This window comes from Chaetodon trifascialis, chromosome 5 (genome assembly GCF_039877785.1).
Source record: "Chaetodon trifascialis isolate fChaTrf1 chromosome 5, fChaTrf1.hap1, whole genome shotgun sequence".
NCBI classification, from domain to species: Eukaryota; Metazoa; Chordata; class Actinopteri; order Chaetodontiformes; family Chaetodontidae; genus Chaetodon; species Chaetodon trifascialis.
This window is the reverse complement of record NC_092060.1, coordinates 28,087,780-28,103,664: the sequence shown is the minus strand read 5'-3', so window position 1 is coordinate 28,103,664 and position 15,885 is coordinate 28,087,780.

The following is a 15,885-nucleotide window of genomic DNA, read 5'->3' as shown; positions in this document are numbered from 1 at the left end:
AGTTGTTTTCTTTCTATATGAAGTCAAAGCATAGATCTGTTTGTATCCTCAAGCACTCAATAACAGGAAATATAATGTGATTGTTATGAACCTTTCATGCTCAGAGGCCTTAATGTGCGCAGACATCTCCATCTGCTTTGAAGCTATTTGTTTTTTCTCTTCTCCAGGCTGATCAACAGAGGGCGCTATGTGCACAGCTATGGCCCACAGGCCCTCTTGACTCTCTCCTCTCTGCCAGTGAAGGTCTTTCAAGGTTATGATGATGATGATGTTCAGCGCAGCGCCACTTCAGCCCGCATTCCCCCTGCCTGGGTTTGATTGTGTTGGGCAATCATGACATAATTCCACTGTGAGCCTCATCCACATTGAAAATGAATTTGGCACCAGGAACAGAGCAGACCTCGCTTGGTTTCATTTGTCCTTGCAGATGGAGAAATATATTGGGAAGCGATGAGGAGAGGCGCAGAGGATGGGGAGGGCAGGAGCGCTGTTTTCACAATACCACAACACCACAGTCACTGGGAATATATTAACATAAGAGCAGGAGAAAGACGTCGATATAATTTTGCCGTCTTCTGGCATGACAACGCAGAGGCTGTTTGGAGAATGCTTACCAACGAGGGAGACGCCACCACGCTGGAAGAATGACAGCGGCACAAAAGGCTGTAATGTAATCACTTCATCCTTCTGAGAAAAACAAAGAAAAGTCTAAATTTATGTGAGGTACCGTTCTTGGTATGCAATAAAGTTACCCGTGTCCATCATAATTAGAGCACATTACCACCACAAAGCACTGTAGCCGTTCTTAGGTCCGTCAGGAAGGAAACTAACGCTTTATGAGAACAAACATGCATAAAACCCACCTGCTCAGTGATGGATCGGACGGTGTTATGAATTAATGCCTGACATCAAAACACTTCCCAGCTGAGATTCCCACAATGTTTCCGAGCCTAAAAGGCAGAAGAGAAAGTAACTTCACAGTGTGTCATTTGTTCATGACGAAGCAACGTAACCCTGACATTCACGAACTCAACCCTGTTCAGTATTCTGTGAAAATATAAGCATTTATCTGTGATTGACTGCTCCTGAATCGCATATTTGTGAAACACAACAGATAATTCTGCATTTCTGGCACGATCCTCAAAATCTCAATCTCTTGTTCTCATGGAAACCATTTAAAATGCTAAACTGAAATGACCATTTGGCCACACTGAATACTCACAGCTCTGAAAACAATAACACATCAAAGGACAGGGCCAACTTGTTTAAGAGATGAATAGATGAATGATTGAATAGGTGACAACACTGCAGAGTGAGGCAGAGGGTGAGGATGAGGAAGGAATGGAGGAGGAGGAGTACCCAGGGATCCATACAGGCCTGGATCTGTCAAGGCGAGACATTTTACCAGCAAGGGAGAGCACATCTGGATGGATCCAGTGACAGGAAGTCTGGATTACAACTTTTATTGTGACATCAGACAGCTGCCCTACTTTCTAAAAACTGTCTCTGGCTTTGTAATATTCCCAAACACTGTTGGCAGAAATGTACACAGCTGTTGCATTTGTGTCGTGTTTGGCCAATATAGAAGAGCGTAAAATAAAAAGAATGAAAATAAGAGAAGAGACAGCGAGTGAACCAGTTTTAATGAACACACAAAATAACAGAGCCTGTAGGCGAGTCGAGGCATTGCAGGCATTGAAATCTATCGATACATGCTTTATGCTGCTTTGCATTCTTCATTTAAACACACAATTCATCAGTGACATGACTGAATGATCTGAATGCAATGATTATTTTCCTGTAGCTTTGCTTTATTTCTGCTTTTTCATCTGCATTTTGAGCGAATGAGATGGACAGAGACACTCTGAGCACGCCTGTTATAACAAAGAAATGCAAATAGTCACATGGGATTCTCCGGCTGTACGTCACAGCTGGGATTCAGTGACACTACTCTTTAATGGGGATAAAACCAGATAAGTTACACAGAATCGTGAATCTTTGTGATGTCTTGCGAGCTGCTGAGGGGATTACAGGTGGGCTGTTGGTGTAGGATGCACTGGCTTTTTTGAGATTTGAACAGCAATCGTGTTTTCCATGCACTCTGGTTTTCAGCTAAGCTCTGCACATTACCGAACCCTGAGATGCAGATACCAAAAACCAGAAACTTTCATCATTGGTTTGACTCAGGATCAGATCTTAGATTCATGATCCAGAAATAGACGCAGAGAAAACTTGATGCAGCATTTTCCAGTTCACAGTGATTGTTGGATTATCGGTATCAGATCTGCTGCATGAACACGAACAGAGGGAGTTGCTCACTGAAAGATGGAAAAAGACCAATTATTGCCCGATTTCTTCACTAAACAGCATCACAAACTGCAGGCTGCAAAATGATCATATGTTTTCAACAAGGTGCATTATTTATTATTGTACTGACAAATATATGTAGCAGTTAATGCTGATTAATGTAATAATAGTGTATGATTCTAATAATTCATATTTAGATAAAAATAGCAACAAGTATAATTAACAAATGTAATAATAATAATGATTATTATTTAAATATCATAATAATGATGATTCGTGATGAGTTGTGTACAAGTTGACATTTAATGCAACCTATTTTGTAGCCTAAAGATGTTCTTTAATTTAACAGTAGTATCATATATCATCATTTAAAAAATGCAACACAGTAATCTTCACTGTGAACACATTTTAAATGACCTTATTTTTGCTTTTATTGGAGTAAAACCTCTTAAAAGTAACAGTACTCTCTCCATCCCTGATTAAAATGCCAACATTTAGACACTTTAAGTTGCATATATCTCTTTTGTTCATAGAACTGTATATTGAATTTATTTGTGCTGGGTCTTTATTTATAGTGTACTGATTTTATTATTTCAATGAAACTGTTATAATTACATCAATAGGCCTAACATTTTTTTTTCATATAATAATATAAAGACTAATTAATGTATGACTTCCTGTTTCAGGTTCAGCTTGAAACGTGTTTGTCCTGAACAATTCATTCTGCTGAAACCTGCTGTTAGTCAAAAGATTTGACTCACTCAGTCACTGAAATACTGATGAGAGTTTAGCTCGATGATTTATGAGCAGCTCAAACAAAGGCAACACTGTAATGTTCCTTTAGCAAACATCAAAGGTAACATTTCGATGGAGGACATTAAACCTGAACTCACTGCTACTGATAGCAACACAAAAGAAGGCTAACTGAAAGTAGTGTTAATGTTACATGCACCTCCACAGCCCTGGATATCGTTAGTTGAGCTTAAATTTTCCTAAATGTTGCCTGTGTTTTCATTGTTGTCCCAGTTTTATGGTTGCTTCTTCTTCGTCTGTTGGGACTGTCGATGCATTTATGTGGTTCCACATTTCCATGTGGGTTGTTAGATGAGACTTTACAAACATTAAGGAGCTAATTTGTCCATAATTCAAATTATCATTTAGTTTTAATTGCTGAAAATGCAATTAATTTCAATCATAGTTCTCTTCTTATCTTTTTTGCAAAGGTGATTTTTGTCCATTAAATGAATCCTGGTCATCCAGCTTTGAGATCAAGGAAAAAAAGTAAAGGCAGCTACATGTGAATTTTCTAATTTGCCTAAAAGTTTTGATGCATCCCAATAAGCGGAAGTTTCGAGACACTACATAAGTTAACCTTTGTGCCACTATATTCTGAAGTGTTCCCTAAAATAAAGCCAGCCCTTCATTTCTCATTGTCAATAGTTGAGCAAATGTCATCAACAGCAGTTACTTTTGTAAAGACCTGTGACTGGCAAGTAAATATGGCCACTACATCACTCTACAGTCTCTGCAATCCAATCCAATAGCCCCTCCTTAAAACACAAAGATGTAATAGTACCAATAAATGGTCATTGTGCCAAAGTTTTATTATTATTATTTATTTAAATTTGATTAAAAATCAACTACTCTGATTCCTTCAGGAAATTTTATGAAAACCTTTATAGTTCAGAAATAACTAATGAAAATCATGAGCTAAAAGTGTTTTTAGACAGCATAAATATACCCATTGTGCCAGAAAACCTTAAGACTAATTTGGAGAAAGATATCACAGTAGAGGAACTATCTGCCGCAATTGATAGTATTAAGTCAGGAAAAACTCCCGGACCCGATGGTCTCCCAATTGAAATATATAAAAAATTTAAAAATAAATTGCTCACTCCAATTTTAGAAATGTTTAGAGAGTCTTTCCAAAATGGTACCTTGCCATCATCTCTAAGAGGAGCATTAATTACTCTACTTCCGAAGGCAGGTAAACAGAATAATAAATGCGAAAATTGGAGACCTATCAGTCTGCTAAATGCTGATTTTAAAATACTTTGTAAGATTTTAGAAAAAAGAATTGACGGAATAATACCCAAGATAAATAGGAAAGATCAGAATGGGTTCATCTGTGGCAGACAAGGCTTCCATAATGTCAGAAGGATTTTGAATATTATTTATGATCAGAAAGGGGCCCGAGATACTGCGTTACTGTCACTCGATGCTGAAAAAGCATTTGACAGAGTTGAATGGTCTTATCTATTTGAGATTCTGGGGCGCTTTGGTTTAGGAGAGAATTTTTGTAATTGGATAAGATTACTTTATAGGGAACCATACGCACAAATTTTGACTAATAGTAATTTATCAAAAACTATATATATAAATCGAGGATGCAGACAAGGGGACCCTTTGTCCCCATTGTTGTTTATTATGGCAATCGAGCCTTTGGCGATTGCAGTGAGGTCACATGGTTGCATTTCTGGGATAACCATAGGTCAGACGGAGCATCGTTTAGCATTATATGCTGATGACATAATTGTTTTTCTCAAAAATACCAACAAATCCATCCCGGCCTTGCTAGACTTGATTAGAGAGTTTGGCAAGATCTCAGGTTATAAGATTAATAAGTCTAAAACATCCATTATGTTATTAAACCATGTAGATAGGGAAAATCCAACTAGTGTAGTTGCTCAATTTAAGGTGGTTAACTGCTTCACTTATTTAGGCATTCAAATTGTTCCGTTGCTTAATAATATCATAGAAACTAATTATAAACCAGTTATACAAGAGGTTTCAAATTCTTTAGATAGATGGGCTGCTTTACCAATGTCATTAATGGGGAAAATCAATACTCTCAAAATGAACATACTTCCCAAACTATTATATTTATTTCAAAATTTACCTCTACCACCACCAAGCAATTTATTTTCTCAGCTGAAAACGCTTTTCATCAAGTTCTTATGGAACAATAGACGCCCCAGATTGCGCCTTTCATTGCTGTACTTGCCGTATGACAGAAGAGGGCTTAAATGCCCAAACCCACTTTGGTACTACTGGGCTGCGCAATTGAGATCTCTGATGTTCTATTACTCAGAGGAGAATGTGCCACTGTGGAGAGAAATGGAAGGTTATATACTGAAGCTGCCTTTGCCCATTTACCTGTACTCAGCGAATTTTAAGAAACTTAAAAATATCACTAAGAATCCTATGGTTAAAAATATGATTAGTGTGTGGCAACAAGTTAAGAAATATCTCAAAGAATCCGACTCACTCTCATTATTCAGTCCGATATGGGGAAATGACCGTTTCCCCCCGGGAGGAGGTGAGGGAGGATTTAAACTTTGGGCTGTACAGGGGCTACAAAAAATAGGAGATCTTTATAGTCCTGATGATAAACATCTGATGTCCTTTGATGAAATAGCTGCCAAGCACAACATAGCCCGCAGCCAGTTCTTTCGTTATCTACAATTGAGAGATTTTATTAGATCACAACAAAATCAGTCCTTGTCCATTCCTGGCCTATCAATACTCGAAGATATGATGGTGAAAGATTGCCAGGGAAGGGGTATGATTTCAAAAATACATAATGAGCTGGTTGATCAATCTTCAGAATCTTCAGTAAATAGGCTTGAGTCCTGGAGAGAGGATCTACAGGAGAATCTCTCCACTGAGGAGTGGGAGAAGGCTTGTAGCAAAGCCCAATCACAAACAGTGAACACTCGTTTAAAATTACTGCAGTACAACTGGTTAACGCAGTCTTACTTGACGCCAGTTAAATTGAATAAATTCAACAGTGCCATACCAGATGTATGTGTAAAATGTGACAAAGAAAAGGGCACGATTTTTCATTGTTTGTGGCAGTGTTCTCAAATCCAGGAATTCTGGGAAGAAGTGAGACAATGTATTGGGGAAATATTAGAGATAAAATGACATTTAGAACCAAAACTCTTCCTATTGGGTATCTACCCAGCTAACCGTAATATTAGAAAGAAGCATCGACTATTTCTAGATATAGGTCTGCTGCTGGCCAAAAGAGTCATTGCAATGGCTTGGAAAGAGGTGGATAGACCAAGGATAGATAAATGGCTTTCAGAATTAGTAGTAACCCTGCCTTTAGAAAAGATTACGTATGCAATCAAGGGTAAGCAATCAATTTTTGAGAACATCTGGGGCCCCTTTAAAGATTTTCTAGCAAACAAAGACTTGTCTCGTTTGATGGAAACTCCAGGGGATGACCTGTAAGTAGACCTCTGCAGTCTATTTGGAGAATATACTTTCTGTGTGGTCTGTGGTGTATACCCGATTTATGTGCAGAACATACTTGTGAAAAGGATCAATATACAGGTGGTTTTGTATATACTGATCCCCCTATCTTTTATAGATTTATAGTTGGTTATTATTTGTATCATCATTTTATTATTTTATTTTATTTTATTATATATTATGTATTTAGCCTTTTTTCTGTTGCTATTTGTTTTTTTGTTTCTCCTTTTTCTCCTATAGTTATTTTTAGTCCTTTATCTGTGTTGTTTTCTTGTGTTATGTCTTGGGCGTGAATTCTACATTGTTTTCAACTAGAGTTTTGAGTCCCAGTTGTTATATATGTTACTTTGTTTGAAAACAAATAAAGATATTGTTTGAAAAAAATCAACTATTCATTATTATTTCTATTGATTTATTGAATGGTCCAACGTATGGAATAGTGCAGTCACCGTCCAACCCAGCTCAAGCTCTCTAAGAAGACGAGGACAGCCGGGCGGTCAAAGCAGTCTGATTTCTGCGGTATTAGACGCAGGGGGAACCATCCAAAAGATATATATACACATTTACACACGAGTAGAAAAAAGTTGGTCCTGGACGAAGGGGAACTGGGGTCTGTGGTCCTGGGATGTCTGGTCCGGATTATAACAGCCACGGGTGGTTCTTCAGCGTCTTCAGGGTGGCTCGGGCCTCGAGGCTCTTGGTCAGACAGCTCTGAAGAAAATTCTGGCAGTCTGGGGAGACAAACAGGACATTTCAGTACATCTACTTTGGTGTTCAACTGTGCTTGTGTTTCTCTATGTGTTTGATTCTACTGATTGTACTGTGTACTTACCGAGAGAAAGATCCTCTCTGAATTTAGGGTTTTGATGCTCAATCTCGATGCCGCTGCAGAAGGGGAGGAATCTATGCAGTGTCCCAAACAGCACTACGCCGATCTGCCACACTGACATTGGTTCAGCCCTGTAACGGTTATACAGGAAACACTCTGGAGGGCTGTACATATAGGTTCCTAAAATACACACAACCACACAGAGACAAGGTTAATGGTGAAGAACAGGGGTAAAGAACAGAGACAGCAAAGATGGTGGACTGGCTCAGAGAACCAGATTATTACAGAAAGATGGCCTACCTTCCATTCCGGAATAAAACCCGTTTTTCAGATATGTGCCACAGCCAAAATCAATAATCCTGACTCGTGGAACATCAGAGCCAGTTTCAATCATAATGTTTTCAATCTTGATGTCCCTGTGGAACACACCTCTGGAGTGGATCTCAATGAGAGCATCGACCAGCTGTTTGGCTATGATCTGAGGAAGAGACAAAGAGACAGTGTGAGTTGGTGAACTTGGACACAAATACAGAAACACAGAAATATACAGTGCATCAGCTACTTACTTTAGCCTCTTGCTCCGACATGACGGGCTCTTTCGACTTGATGTAATCCATCAGGTCCATGCAGGGGACCGGTCTCTCTAGGACGATAACCAGCTCATCGTCCAGATCGTACCAGTCCAGCAGCTCCACGGCTGCGCTGGTCTCTCCAGCTGCTGGTTTGACTTTGAGCAGCAGTACCAACTCCGTAGGGACTTGCTGAAATTTCCCTTTCAGAAACTTTACAAAGGGTGAAAGAGGAAAATGAAAAACAATGAAATCTTCATTTGCACATACAGACAAAAGTAAACAGCATTCTCGCTATTAGTTTGTATGAGTTACAAGGCAAACATGTGGGTATGTTCCCTTATGCCAAGTATGAAAAGACAAATATCAAGAAATGTTTGTCATATAATTTAAATAACATAGAGCTTTTACTTACAAGGGATGTCCACCTAACGAAGTGTCGGTAAATGTGTTTTATGGCCACCTACAAGACAGAAACACAGACATGTGGTTAGCATATACTACATACACAGTGGATAATGGTCTCAAAGACTGTCTATGTGTGTGTGCAAGTGTGTGTTTGTGTGTTGTATGGCATGTCTTACTGGTAGATTGTCTTTTTTGCGGTAGCCGGCAAAGACCACTCCATAGCCTCCTTGACCGAGTACTTGGTCTTCCCTGTATTTGGCTTCAAAGGCAGCTGCAGGAGAAAAAAAAGATAAAAACGTATGATTATACTTGTTCAAAACTTGCATTGATTACACTAAGAAAGTAACTTCTCAGAATCCTAATTCACATATGAATCTAAGCCCCTAGATCTTCACGCTCATGAAGAGTAAAGTCAAATATTTCTATCCAGTCTTACCTTTGTTGCCAGGAAAGGCAGTTACTGCTGAGGAGGAGGTGCTGGGCGTGTCCCTGGAGGAAACATTGGTGGCGTGGTCCTCAGATGTCTCAGAGGAACTGGAGGTCTTTTTGCTCTTCTTCCTGGGTTCCTCTGTTTCTTCAGACTTCCTCTTTCTGCTGGTCCCCTCTTCACTCCCAGAGGGCATGCTGCTGACAGTGGGTTCAATAACCCATATGGTCTTGCAGGAGTCCTCGGATGTCTCAGAGGAACTGGAGGTCTTTTTGCTCCTCTTCCTGGGTTCCTCTGTTTCTTCAGACTTCCTCTTTCTGCTGGTCCCCTCTTCACTCCCAGAGGGCATGCTGCTGGCAGTGGGTTCAATAACCCATATGGTCTTGCAGGAGTCCTCGGATGTCTCAGAGAAATTGGAGGTCTTTTTGCTCCTCTTCCTGGGTTCCTCTGTTTCTTCGGACTTCCTTTTTCTGCTGGTCCCCTCTTCACTCCCAGAGGGGATGCTGCTGACGGTGGGTTCAATAACCAAAATGGTCTTGCAGGAGTCCTCGGATGTCTCAGAGGAACTGAAGGTCTTTTTGCTCCTCTTCCTGGGTTCCTCTGTTTCTTCAGACTTCCTCTTTCTGCTGGTCCCCTCTTCACTCCCAGAGGGGATGCTGCTGACGGTGGGTTCAATAACCAAAATGGTCTTGCAGGAGTCCTTGGAGGAACTTTGATTTGTCCTCCTCCTCTTGTCGACTCTTTCAAGGCTCTCGTCCGAATTTCTCTTGGAGATCCGGCACTGAACAGTGCGTGTTGTTGGCCACGATTTGAAATCCATGAGTCTCAAATAGTACGTCGTTTAGCGTTAAAATGATATGAACTGTGTTTAGTTTGTTTTGTTTGGAATATTCTCTAATTTATAGCCGGTGTCTGGAATGTTGTGACATCACAACAATGACATCAAAGTAATGCACTTTGTTCTTGTTCTACAATGCAAATGTTCAGAGAGATCAAAGCCAAAACTACACATTTAAACAAAAACAAACACCTAATACAGTTCCATGGCACCTGAAACAAAAAATGGATTCCTCATTCGAATCAAAACATGGTTGGAGGCCTACTCTCATGATGTGTCTACAAACATCATTACGACAGCCCATAAACCAGTTCAGCAGTGCTGCTGTCACCAAGTGAAAATCACTTTTCAGCCCGTCTTTTGCTGCATGTGTTTTCCCAAATGGCTGCAGACATCCTAACCTGTTATTTGACATCCAATGTGACATGTCTCTGTGGTCAATTAGCCCAAAAGTGACACTATCAAGGCACAAAATGTAGAGATCATATACTTTTTACAACTCCAATCCCGGTCATAAGTGCCATCACACACATAACACTCATTCATAGACACTGATCACCCCATCAGTCCTCTCTTACTTCCATTCATTTCCATTATTTACTGTCTGGTCACAGATATTGAACTTTCACATGGAAGAGAAAATAGGACAGTCTTTAGTTCTATTGTTAACAACTGTTAGTGCTGCTTTACTTTGCTGGGTAACCCCTGCAGGGTGTGTACTTTAAAAGTGTAGAAATCACATCTTTAGGAGGCAGATTTAGGTGCTACAGCCGCTACACCATAGGTCACTTTTGCCTTGAGTGTAGTCTTTCAGGCATATCACTAGGTTTGTTTGCTTGGCACAATATTATTATTTGGACTGTCTTAAATATGAAATCAGTGTCTTAAACTGTAGGACAAGTTTAAAAGTCACAGATCTGCATTTGCTTAAGAAAATAATACCAGTAATTTAAAGTATGCAGTTGCAAATGTGTATTTGTTATTGTTACTTACTCAAGAGGGAGGAGACTCAGTATGAGATCTGTCTCTTGAGTCAGCCGAGCAGATTATGGTCCCCAGACGATACCTGGAAAGTACCTAAACAGCAAAATCTGACATTTTTCAGAAACTGTATGCACAAATGACTCATATAAACTCTGCTCAGCGGAGGCACTGATTCTCGAACTTTGGGATGGGCCGTCCTCGGGGGGCATAGAGCCACTGCAGGACTAAAATAAAACACACTGCTTCTGCATACTAAGAGGGGACAGTCACTACTTGCTCAGGTGCAACTTTTCCTGCGACACATCGATATTTCTAAGCATCAGAACAATTCTTGTTTCTATCACATCTCTTTTATGTGAACTTGCACGGAGCATGTCAGTTTAAAGGATGTTTGCATTTTCATACACTGCTCATTTCACATTTCCACCATCCCGCTGATGCATCACATGCTAATACTGAATAAAAACAGCTAAAGTGTCATTGTTTTGTTTGGTATTGTTTATGTCTGTTTAAGAGCTTTGCCCTGAGAGTACCCAGTGACTGAACACAATGAGCAAAGGTCCATTAATTTGCGGCTGAGAAGCTACTCACAGCTTCTTGCTAACCGCTGATTTCTCCACCAGTCAGTCAGCAGTTGAGTCATGGGTGGTAGTGGGTGGAGAGTGTGTGTGTTTGTATTCGTATTGGTGATAGGGGTAGCGGTGGTGCTGGAGGGTTATCGTCCAGGTGGAGGAGCCTATTGACATGACGATTATTCTCAATGGACACATTAGAAAGCCACAGGGATTATTGATGTTCTCAATCTTCTAGATACAAAAAGACAGGAATAAGGAGAAACATCCTAGCTGCAGAACTGCATTCAGTTTGCTGAAGAGCTACACAAACCCATTCAGAGACATACAATTCGGTTTGTTCATGCCGTAGCATCTCACATTGGAGTGTGGCGAATGAAGGGTCATCAAGGTGATGAAGCACCTCGTCGGAAATGGGATTACATTGGAAGGCAGCACACATGTAAACAGATATATGATAGTCCCTGAGCAGTTTGGATAAGAGAGGTACACAGCAGGGCAGGTTTCTACCCGTGACAATGTAAATAGAAGCTATCCACTCACCCAGTGAATGCAGCTGCCTCCCCTCAGCTGAAAAGCTCCCGGGGCTGGTTGTATTTACAAAAAAAAGAAGAAGAAGAAGAAGAAAAAAAACACCCACAAAGTGCTGACACAAGTGGATGCATCTGAGTGGGGTAAGCTCTCTCTTTTCAATTACCGGTCTATCTCTGCTTGTTCCAGCGCCTGCATTCATGTAAGTCTGACATCTACAACTCGAGGCGTGCTCTTTGTCAGGTTGTTGGGGAATTCACTGGAGGGCTTTATGGACATACATGCAACGCACCGAAATCTTTTCAGCCGGAGTGGCGATGAAAGGCGTGCTTGTGGAGCTTTTGAAGGCTTTTTGGAGGGTCGCAATGTCTACGAAGGGCTTTGAGGTGTGAAATATCAGCCAGAGCTTAGTTGTTGAAGGCACAATAAAAGCTTGCATGATGGTCTGTAGTTGCAGCCTTTGGAGTTACAAAGAAAGAATAGTTTCTGACTCCCTGAGATGCTGCAAAAAGTTGCATTATAACTTGGATTAAATTCTTCAGTGTGCTGCCACGTATGGTAGTCTTCATACTGTACCTGCTCAAAATGGCCTCACTGAACTTGGGGGGTTAAAAACCTGCCGTCATGGTCTCCTGCGCCCGACTAAGTGTGCATGTCCTCCTATCCTGCCGGGGAAAATCTCAAGCTTGGCGAAAAAAATCAGCAAAGATGAGGGTTAGAAGATCAGTCCGCAATTTCCCTCTGATGTAGCCTTTAGCATTTTAGTTAGCTGCTAGGAGACTCTTCATTTTGTGCTCTACCTCACGCAAACTCTGTGCACCTGCATGTTGAAGGCAGGTAAAGATTCCTCAAACTACTGAAGGAAATAGAAACACATTCTACGTTTCTTAATTATCTCAAGTAGAATCCTCCAAGGTGCAGAGCCACAAACAGGCTTTTATCGTGCTGCTGAGGCTCAAAATGAAAACCCTCAATGGTGTTCAGAAACCCATTCAACACAGGCAGATCTGGCTGGTTGAAATGAGCTTACTATGCAAAACATGGAAGACAAAGGGAGGCTATTTGGAGCTAATTAACAAAGCAATTTTTTCTTAGTAACCGTCCAATAATTTATCCAGTTAAAAGGGGGATACTTAGGCCTCTCTTACTCGAGTGACTGCCTCGTTCCTAACCTGGCTTGACCGTGCATTTGTATGGCCCTCACACTCTTCCTGGGGTGTTATTGATTCCCCATGTCTCGCTCATTGGCATGCACAGGCACGATAATAAGTAAATCCATCTTCCATCAGTCCCTGCTGAAGGGAATGCAGTCCTAAGGGGAAGAGGCCAATATATTCAGGTCCAATTTTCCTGTCTTTTGTTAAGGATTATCATCGTATTGTTTTCTCCTGTTCGGTCCCAACGCGCCGCTCTGAGCTGCACCAACGCATGAAGCGCGAGGGGACTCAGACACATTTGGGATACTCACAAGCAGAGAGAATCCAATAATAGAATAAATTCATCCGTGGTGGTTTAATTAACATGTGCCGTTGGAGTGGAACAAAGCTAGTTGATGGGATATAAACACTCAGAGACGTAAGTGCACTTCATGAGAAATATACACCCAAGCTCATGTGCTGTCCCTCTTCAACGTGCACAAGCTACAAAAAAAGACCAAAATACAGACATGTAATGTATTTCAGTAGAAATTTAGCCTTATTCTTCAAATCTCTTGGTGCCTTCCTGAAGTACATACTGGGCTTTTATGTAGCATGTTAGCATACATGTCAACGGTGCACTTGGCCTCTAAGATCCTGTTGGTTTTGAAAGGAAGTTCACGACATTTCATCCTTTGCTGACTGAGGCTATTTTCACTGTTCGACAGTAGATGTCTCAGCATGGTGCTGGTTTCAGACTGAAATAATGGGCCGTGGCAGTTGTCGTCTATAGAGACAGGACTGGCATGTATGCTTCCTTTTCAAATGCTGGATCAGGCTTCAAATCAGCTGTGGGTTCTTCAGGGGGGTCGACTACAGAAATGGAACAAGAAGTCTGAAATGTCACTGCCTCTCCTCATCTGCTCTATAGCAACACCCTGTGTTATATTACTTTTTCATGGCATTTTGTCTCTATAGGAACAGACCTGGCTGTCACTGTTGAATGAAAATAAAGGAATGGTGCTTTTGCAAAGGTCACATCCTGATAATGAGAACAGCATGGCCTTTTTTTCATAGAAGCATTTTAATTTTAGGATTTATGATGTATGATATGATATAATTACTGTCCATCAAGCTGAACGGAAATGTCATATTTTTAGCACCGGAGAACTACACTAAAATATATTTCTTGTTTCTTAGGTGTCGCACTGAATATTTTGTTGAAAGTATGTTTATAATAGCAGACAATAAAATCATATAAAGTTCATGGGAGTGTTAGCACCAAGAATCCAGACTGTGACCACACCATTTTTGAAAAACATGCCCAAAAAAACATTTGTCACCAAGTGCTTATACTCATTTACATTGCACTGTGCAAAGGAAAGGTCAGGAAAAAACCTGTCTGGGTTAATAATGCTCTTGGCGTCTCTTTGTTGCATGTGACATTTATCTGACCCGGTGTCACACTGAAGCGTGTAATAAACCCGCCGGTCCACCGTATGCACGTTCCTTAAAGCCCACATACAGAGAGGAAAATACATATTTAAGTTTATCCTCTTATTTAGCCCCTTTAAAGGGTTTACAAGCCCTATTATCTTTTATAATCAGATAATTGCCTCTTCTAATGGTGTCTTCAAAGTGATATAAAAAGGATGGTTTGTCCAACATTTAGTCCAGGACAGTAGGAGATAGTCAACAACTACTGTCCAGACTGCAGTGGAGTTTTTGTGGATAATCAGGATTCCTAAGGGATGAGTCCTAACATTTACGTAAGCTGAGCCCTCGGCCTTTCCTGACATTTCCATCATCAGGCCATTTCTGCCGGCATGTCAATATCATCCCTCCATCATTTCCCAACTTCCCAAAGCACAGTCTACCACAGGGCATATCAATTTCAAATCTTAATGAAATTCATCAAATCAATTACATGATTTTTCAGACCCTCTTGGGTTTTAACTATTTACATTCAGGCCCCCAAACCCTTTGGATTTTAACCCACAGCTGATAGCGCTGTGTAGATTCAACATTGTGCTCAGACTGCTGGGTGTAATTAATATTACAGCCTCTAGGGGGTGATAATTGGTCTTTATACTGTTATTCTTTCTTTTTTTCTTAATAAAAGTCCTTTCAAGTCTGAGACTGGAGCCTGCTGGTCGTTAATTGAAGGCCATAAAGGTCATTTCTTTTTGAAAATGTTCATGTTGCTTCTCCATCATCAGTAACATTCATTTCAGGCAAAAACACAAATGTGGCTGCCGACTGGAGGAAACACTCTTCTGTACTCTTCAGGACGAATGCTTGCCGATGCAGAGGAAACACCTTCAAACACAAACATGGACACACAGATGCAAATTTTTCTCCACTGCTCTCACAGGTATTCACACACACAGACACACACAGATGGACTGGAGTGTGAAGCAGAAGAAGTGGAGTGTGAGCATCCATCAACTCTGCCTACACCATCGCTGAGCTTCAAAGGTGAGCCCGGTCAGCAGGACGTGAGGAGAAAGACAAGCATCACACGGTGTTGTCCTCCACAGCTGTGTGAGGCTGCAGACATCGATCAGTTTGATGTGATCTCACACTGTGAAACATCACATTATCACAATACACCAAATCTAATAGGTGGAAACAATGATTTTTAGGTCTGTGTTGAAGATTTTGTGTTAGAGATTGTGCTGATGGTTTTCCTTCTGCGTTGACTGACATTAATTAAAGCAATTCATATTTAATTCAGTCACTGAATCATAGAACATATACTGTTCATCAAAGTAAAGGTGGATGGCGAGTTCACTGTGTGATCTGTTGGGGGTGAAACAGGAGCCAAGAAATGAGGCGCTGGAGCATCATTTCCAGCAGTTTCTGATGCATAAACATTCGGCTCTTGGCTAATTGTACGGGAGGAACAAGCTACACCCTGTCGTCCGAGCTTTTGCAGCATGAATGTTAAATACTAACTGAGAGAGCGACTCGGCATAAAGCTTCAGGAAATATCTGGAAGTTTAAATGAATGTTTTGTTATAC